The sequence below is a fragment of the Coregonus clupeaformis genome, chromosome 19 (assembly GCF_020615455.1).
Source record: "Coregonus clupeaformis isolate EN_2021a chromosome 19, ASM2061545v1, whole genome shotgun sequence".
NCBI classification, from domain to species: domain Eukaryota; kingdom Metazoa; phylum Chordata; class Actinopteri; order Salmoniformes; family Salmonidae; genus Coregonus; species Coregonus clupeaformis.
Genome location: NC_059210.1, coordinates 22,140,842 through 22,149,515, shown reverse-complemented (window position 1 = coordinate 22,149,515; position 8,674 = coordinate 22,140,842). Strand labels below are relative to the sequence as shown.

The following is an 8,674-nucleotide window of genomic DNA, read 5'->3' as shown; positions in this document are numbered from 1 at the left end:
ATGCCATGTTATCTTACATCTTACATAAATACAAAGCAAAATGAATGCCTACACTTTCCTGAATGACTGAAGATCACATCCCAAGGTGAAATGCATTAGTCCCCTTTTTGCATCTGAATTGTGCTCTCCTCTTTGTGATGAAGAAAACATTGTACTGTTAAAAAATTACCCAGCTCTGAGTATGAGACAGCTATTTGATCCACCGCTCTGAGCCGCGTGTTTGAGATTATTAGGCCTTTGGCCTACACACTGTTGATTACCCAGAATGCACCCCACCTGGCATTAAAACAGTTATAAAGGACTAGAGAAGTAAAGAAACAAGATACGTGATAAGGGGAATGTTGTGTAGCCACAAAGGAGAAAGGGGAACGTGAACCACTCTCTGGAAATATAGATTGCAACCCAAAAGTCAGATGGAAAGAGAAAGAAAGATGAACAACAACAAAGTCAGAGAAGAGTTGAGTTAGAATTCAGACCAGCTTTTATCTCAGTATGAATAATTTCTGTACAAGATGAAACGAAGGTTACGTATGTAACCACGGTTATGTGAGCTATTGGATCACTCCAATATGGTATCCTTCTGCTCGGCAGGATACATTCCGAGTAAGAATTTCAAATTAGTCCTGTGTACCGGGTAGTGCTGCGGCTGACCCCCTTAAATAGCTGCTGCTGCACTACTCCCACCTTGTGTCCTTTTCAAGGCACCGTAGATCACAGACAAGAGGATTGGAGTGATCCAATAGCAGCTGCCATGGGGTCCCAGAGTGGAGGGACAACAGGAGGCTGAACCATGGTCGTCTCGGCTATCAGGAGCAGCCTGTGGCCCTTCAAACTAACCTGTCTAGCGTAGCTGTGATGGAAATGGTGTGCATGGAATGCATAAAGTGTTGTTGCCGGCCAATCGTGAGTGAGGGCGTCCAAACCCAGAGGGCCTACAGGGTCCAACATCGAGAAACAGCTGGGACAATGAGTGTTCTCCTGAGATGCAAACAGGTCCACCTGCGCTCTCCCAAAACTTTCCCACAGCTGTAACACCACCTGAGGGTGTAGACTTCAGTCCCCCTCTGGCAGGCCATTTCTCGAAAGCATGTCCGCTGCCCGATTCAAGACCCCGAGGATGTGCACAGCCCACAGTGATGCGAATTGGGTCTGAGCCCACAGCAAGAGCTCCCGAGCCATCTGGTGGAGGTGCCGTGATCTCAGTCCCCCCTGGTGATTGATATACGCCACTACTGTGGGGTTATCTGATCTGACCAGGACATGCTTCCCCTCCAAGTAGGGCAGGAACTGTTGGAGTGCCAGGCGAACTGCCCTGAGCTCCAGCACATTGATGTGCTTGCCACTCCATGGGGGGTCCAGCGTCCGCTCGCTGCCATGCTTCTGAACACTTACCCCCAACCCGCTAGCGAGGCATCGGTGCACACTAGCTCCCTGCTGGTGAACTCTGTTCAGTATCACTCCCACCAACAGGAAGGAGTGAGAGTGCCATTTCAACAGAGTCCTCACACATGCATTTGTCACCGATAGCTGACGATGTCTGTGTCATCTCTGGTGTAGATGGTGAGAGTTGAACCATCGCTGGAGTAGCCTGAGGTGAAGAAGGCCCAGCTGAATCAACAGAGAAGCCGACGTGAGTAGGCCGAGTGACTTCCGGCTCGTCCATGCCGGAAACGGTCTAGGTAGGCCTGTATCTTCTCCAATCTCAGCTGAGGGAGACGTGCTGTCATAAGAGTTGAGTAGATCAACATCCCCAGGAAGACCACCATCTGTGAGGGAGTCAGGTTGCTCTTCTCCCTGTTTAGGGTGAGGCCCAGGTCTTGAATGTGCTTCAAGATGATCCTTGTGTCTGCTGTAGCTTGCTCTCTTGAATGAGCACACACCAGCCAGTCATCCAGGTAGTTCAGCACTAGAATACCCTGGGACATGATAGGCGCTAGGACTGCGTCCATGCACTTTGTGAATGTACGCGGCGCTAATGAGAGGCCGAATGGGAGGACTTTGAATTCAAAAGCCACTCCTTTGAAGGCAAACCGGAGGTACTTCACGTGATCTCAATGAACAGGAACGTTGAAGTACGCATCCTTCAGATTGAGCGTGGTGAACCACTGGCCGCTCGAGACTGCCTGCAACACCCACGCTGGCGAGAGTATCTTGAACTTGAGCTCCTTTAAACATTTGTTGAGGCCGCACAGGTCCAGGATCGGTGAAAGCTGCTGTCCTTTTTCGGAACAATGCTATACGTGGAGTAGAACCCACTTAGCCGTTCCAGCGGCGCTACCTTCCTGATTGCGTCCTTGCTGAGGAGCGAGGCTATCTCCAACAGAAGCGCCTCCTTCCTCACCCCATCTGCCACCGAGGTGACCCAGATGCCCCTGTAGGACGGCGGTCGGCATCGGAACTGGAGTTTGTATCCCCCCAGGACTGTGCCCAGTACCCAGGGAAACTCCACCTGCCTCTCCCAGTTTGCCCTTTGGGCCTGGGAGAGACTGATGTGGATTTTTACATTGATATGGATTTTTTTAATTGGTACATCTCTGTTGCTAGGCAATAACTTTATTAGTTCCTCTCACTAGGTTTGTGTGTGTGTAAAATGGGCATCTGACCTGTCATCGGGTCAAATTCTACAGTTGTCTTATCTTATCAGTGACTGAAACCAGACTGTGACCCTGTGGCTCTCCTTAGGCATATCCCTGGAACGAGCCAGGGTTGAACAGAGTTCGGGCTAATCCCTTTGTCTCTCCTTGGGCGTCTTCCTGATTAAGTACAGCATGACGGGGTGGGAGAGAGGGGTTGGGCTTGGGTATGTTTGAGAGATTGATTGTGGACCTGCCATGTCCACAATGAATCTCCAGGTCAAGCCAGGGTGAGCCGGGGTTGAACAGAGTTCAAACTGAACATGATTATTTTTGCATGACAAAGCTTGGTTGGTCGCACCACCATTGTTTCCAAACTGAATACGTAGAAGGAGGAGAAGTCAGATTTTGCCACTATCATAAACTAGGGAAGTGGGCGGAGTGGTCAAGAGGTGAAAACTGGAGACTGTGGTAGTGGAACCAAAGAGGGAGGGGTTAAACTAAAATGTACACTACTGTTAAAAAGTTTGGGGTCACTTAGAAATGTCCTTGTTTTCGAAAGAAAACATCAAATTGATCAGAAATACAGTGTAGACATTGTTAATGTTGTAAATGGCTATTGTAGCTGGAAACGGCTGATTTTTAATGGAATATCTACATAGGCGTACAGAGGCCCATTATCAGTATGAAAATGTATGCACTCACTAACTGTAAGTCACTCTAGATAAGAGCGTCTGCTAAATGACTAAAATGTAAAAATATAAAATGTAACAGCAACCATCAGTCCTGTGTTCCAATGGCACGTTGTGTTTGCTAATCCAAGTTTATCATTTTAAAAGGCTAATTGATCATTAGAAAATCCTTTTGCAATTATATTAGCTCAGCTGAAAACTGTTGTGCTGATTAAATAAGCAATACAACTGGCCTTCAGCATCAGCAATTGTGGGTTAGATTACAGGCTCAAAATGGTCAGAAACAAATAACTTTCTTCTGAAACTCGTCAGTCTATTCTTGTTCTGAGAAATGAAGGCTATTCCATGCGAGAAATTGCCAAGAAACTGAAGATCTCATACAACGCTGTGTACTACTCCCTTCACAAAACAGAGCAAACTGGCTCTAACCAGAATAGAAAGAGGAGTGGGAGGCCCTGGTGCACAACTGAGCAAGAGGACAAATACATTAGAGTGTCTAGTTTGAGAAACAGGCGCCTCACAGGTCCTCAACTGGCAGCTTCATTAAATGGTACCCGCAAAACACCAGTCTCAACGTCAACAATGAAGAGGCAACTCCGGGATGCTGACCTTCTAGGCAGAGTTGCAAAGAAAAAGCCATATCTCAGACTGCCCATCTTAATCTTTTATTTTTATTGGCCAGTCTGAGATATGGCTTTTTCTCTGCAACTCTGCCTAGAAGGTCAGCATCCCTTACTTTTAGTATAAAAATTGTGTGGTTTGTTTGGCTGATTCTGGAATGTCAGGTACCGGGGGTCTCTCCAGTATTAAAGGCTTAATTTAGGAAAAGTACTGAGTTTTTGTTGGAATGAGAAATAAGCATGCATGCAATGTTGTTGATTATTGATTTTTTAAGCAGGCTGGCAGACAGGCAGGCCAGTAGACAAGCAGGCTAGCAGACATGCAGGCTAGTAGACAAGCAGGCTGGCAGACAGGCAGGCCAGTAGACAAGCAGGCTGGCAGACAGGCAGGCCAGTGGACAAGCAGGCTGGAAGACAGGCAGGCCAGTAGACAAGCAGGCTAGCAGACAGGCAGGCTAGTAGACAAGCAGGCTAGCAGACAGGCAGGCTAGTAGAAAAGCAGGTTAGCAGACACGCAGACTAGTAGACAAGAAGTCTAAAAGAGTTCTGCTCATCCTGTGGTGGTGATGCAATAATTAGATAGGGCCGTTAGGTAAAAAGTAGCTTTGATCATCCTGAGTAGGTGATGTAATAATTGGAAGTAGCGCTGGTCATCCTGAGTAGGTGAACAGTTGTGAAATAGCCACAAGGGCTGCACTATACAGAAAATGGCAGGTAGAGTAGGGCTGCTCATCTGTGAGGGTGATCAGAAGAAAAAAAAATCCTGTGAATATAGCCGTTTCTGTGTGAATCAGGAAGGGGCTGTGTTTGAGGTCGTTTGAAGTTTCTGTCTCTGATGGGAGGGGGTTACACATCTCCTTTGGATCGTTGCTTAAGTGCAGCCTGGCAGAGAGGATGCACCCAATCTCGCGTTTAGGAGGAGAATAATAAATGTTGTATGAATGTTCATTGACATACTAAATGTGGGAAAATTCACGTTACAAGGAGGGTTATGAAATATGTTGTTAGAGGAACAGGTCGCGTGTACCGGTGTGTGACGTCTAGACATTGTATTTCGGCCAGTCATTCAGGGTGGGGTCAGGCTATTATATCTCGGTGAGACCGATCCCTGCACGTTTCCCAAATTTGGAAACCTTATGGGTGATTTATGATTATGGTAAAATTGGTTATAGTAAAATGTTAATGTGATAGAATTGACATTCCAAGTTTGGGCCCTTTATAGAAGAAAATATTCCTGCAGGTTATACAAATATTGATTAAGTGTGTTTGGAAATAGCATTGTGTGAATGTGATATGAGAGTTGTGTGAATATGGGAATTAGTTTTAATCTGAAGTTTGGATAATAACATATAGAAATATGTATAATAAAATGATTGAGATTTGGATAATAAGCTTTTGATATAACGTTATCTTGGGGTTCCGTATATCACTGCCCATCATAGAATATCACAGGGAGGTATTGAGAGCGTGATGTTATCTTAGAAAGTAGTGTCAAGTCTGTATTGTCTGGGAGGATCCCATGACAGGCCGGGCAGTGTCCGGGAAACTACAGTTGTTGTTTTTTTTGTTCCGCTGGGAGTATGTTTGAAGAAGCAGATTTGTGGCGATTGAGAATCGTTAAAAACATGGTTGATGTGAATACCTAAGAATTTCTAACATTCTAAATGGATTCTGGGAATGTATGAAAATATGATTAATTTTATGTGTGTGTAATCGATTACTAGAGATTTGATAAAGTAATAATTGGAATAATATTCATATACTAACTTGCGCACCCAAACGTAGACGAACGTCAGGGGTGGGAAACAATAAATAAACGTTTTCTGAGGTGATGCAGTTTATGGATCACTTGATAGAGATAAGGTTAAGGTAAAAACTGCCAATAAGGCCTAGAAATTATCGACATAACATATAACATAGTACAAAGCCAATTTAGGGTTTCCATTGAACTAATTATCATTGCGAAGCTAAGGTGATGTAGTAAAGGAATTTCATTATGTCACAAGGGAAAACATAATCTATTCCCAAAGCAATCAATGTGAATTTGACTCGTTGACTGTTAATTTATTCCCTTTGAGCATGTGAGATCTTTGCAAAGAAACACTTGGACGACCTTTAAGGCTAGTTTATGATAATTGTATTATGTGCCAGATGTTAAAACTACAAACCATTGTAATTGGGCTATTTGCGGGAGTTACTTGTCATTTCAATAGGCATAGGTTCTGCAGTACTGACTGAAATCTGGGTAGGAGAATTTAGGATATGGACTAGCCGTCCAGATATAAGCAAATAAAAGAGAAAGCTAAAAAGGAAAAGTTAGGGAATAAATATCAAGACGAAGATTAGAACGAGAACTAGCCGCATTCAGGTAGAGGATAAGGGGATGTACAATAGTGGAATACATCGTGACAACAAACCTACAAATAATAACATATGATGTGGACATACCGAAAGACAGGAGAAGCAGGTATAGGAATTTAGATACGAAAAACCTAGATTACGAAAATAGTGACCCAAGGCTGAATAAACCATTGGGAAAATACCTAAGCACAGGAGAGCGAAAGTGGTTTTATACATTTGAGATAAGATAATGGAACAAAGAAAAATAAGAATATAATACCGAAGCACAGGAAAGCGAGGGTGTTATCTTAATGGGAAGTGAAGCAAGGGAACAAAGAGAATAAAAATAATATTAAAAGAAACACAAGGGATAAAAATGCATTTTTGGAAAGAAGCAGAGTATAAAGATATATTAGGGAGAAGGATACCATTAATTGAGGAATTTAAAAACTTTCAGCTGAGATCGCTAACAGAAATAACAGATTTAGCAGGGGCAAGGGAAGAGTGGCCATATATAGATTTGTCAGGGGTGCTGAAGGTGGGTGTGGTGCAGGAATCAAGCGCAGGACGCAGAAGCTTAGTCCAAAATACTTTAGTGAGTTATTCACGTAGTACACGAGAACCATAAGCCCGGAGGCGAAATAAAGGCGCACACAGGCGTCAAACAAAAGGCGCACTAACATGTGCGAAAACCTCTCCAAACAACGGAGGGAAGATACGTAGCTCAGAACACCAAACAGAGGAGCAATCACACACAACACCAAACACACACAACGAGAACTAAATAGGACACTAACGAGGACTAACTAGACACAGGTGTACAACATCAAGACAAAACCAAATGAACATGAAACATAGATCGGTGGCAGCTAGTACTCCGGGGACGACGACCGCCGAAACCTGCCCGAACCAGGAGGAGGAGCAGCCTCGGCCGAAACCGTGACAGTACCCCCCCCTTGACGCGCGGCACCAGCCGTGCGCCGACCCCGGCCTCGGGGACGACCAGGAGGACGCGGAGCAGGGCGCGCGGGATGGTCCCGGTGGAACTCCGACAGGAGAGATGGGTCTAGGATTTCCCTCCGCGACACCCAGCACCGCTCCTCCGGGCCGTACCCCTCCCACTCCACGAAATACTGGAGACCCCCCATCCGGCGTCTTGAGTCCAAGATGGACCGAACGTGTACGCCGGAGCCCCCTCGATGTCCAGTGGGGGCGGAGGAGTCTCTCCTATCTCACCTTCCTGGAGTGGACCAGCTACCACCGGCCTGAGAAGAGACACATGGAACGAGGGGTTAATATTCTCATATTCAACAGGCAGATGTAACCTATAACACACCTCGTTCAATCTTCTCAGGACTTTAAAACGCCCCACAAACCGCCGACCCAGCTTCCGGCAGGGCAGGCGGAGGGGTAGGTTTCTGGTAGAGAGCCAGACTCGATCTCCGGGTGCGTACACCGGCCCCTCACTGCGGTGGAGATCGGCGCTCGCCTTGTGACGACGGATGGCCCGCTGCAGGTGGACGTGTGCAGCGTTCCACGTCTCCTCCGAGCGCCTCATCCAATCATCCACCGCAGGGGCCTCGATCTGGCTCTGCTGCCAAGGTGCCAGAACCGGCTGGTAACCTAACACACATTGGAAGGGGGTTAGGTTGGTAGAGGAGTGGCGGAGAGAGTTCTGGGCCATCTCGGCCCAGGGAATGTACCGAGCCCACTCCTCAGGCCGGTCCTGGCAATACGACCTCAGAAACCTACCCACATCCTGGTTGACTCGTTCTACCTGCCCGTTACTCTCCAGGTGGTACCCTGAGGTAAGGCTCACCGAGACCCCCAAACGCTCCATGAACGCTCTCCATACTCGGGAGGTAAACTGGGGGCCTCGATCAGACACTATATCCTCGGGTACCCCGATGCCGGAAGACGTGGGTAAATAGGGCCTCTGCGGTTTGTAGGGCAGTAGGAAGACCCGACATAGGGAGAAGACGACAGGCCTTAGAGAACCGGTCCACAACGACCAGGATGGTGGTATTCCCCTGAGAGAGGGGAAGGTCTGTCACAAAATCCACCGAGAGGTGGGACCATGGTCGTTGTGGAACAGGCAGGGGTTGTAACTTACCCCTGGGGAGGTGTCTGGGCGCCTTACACTGGGCGCACACCGAGCAGGAGGAGACATAAACCCTCACATCCCTGGCTAACGTGGGCCACCAGTATTTAGTGCTAAGACAATGCACTGTCCTGCCAATACCCGGATGTCCAGAGGAGGGTGACGTGTGAGCCCAGTAAATGAGTCGATCCCGAATCTCGAGCGGAACGTACTTCCGACCCTCAGGACACTGTGGAGGGCTGGGGGTCGGTGCACGCAACGCTTCGCTCGATTTCGGCATCGACCTCCCACACCACCGGTGCCACAAGACAAGACTCCGGTAGTATGGGAGTAGGCTCAACGGACCTC

General features: G+C 47.2%; 1 pseudogene; it reads right to left on the bottom strand.

Moving 5' to 3' along the window:
- Window positions 1-1,542: 1,542 nt before the first annotated feature.
- The window catches only part of LOC121531207, a 52,782-nt pseudogene continuing 45,650 nt past the window's right edge, over window positions 1,543-8,674 (bottom strand).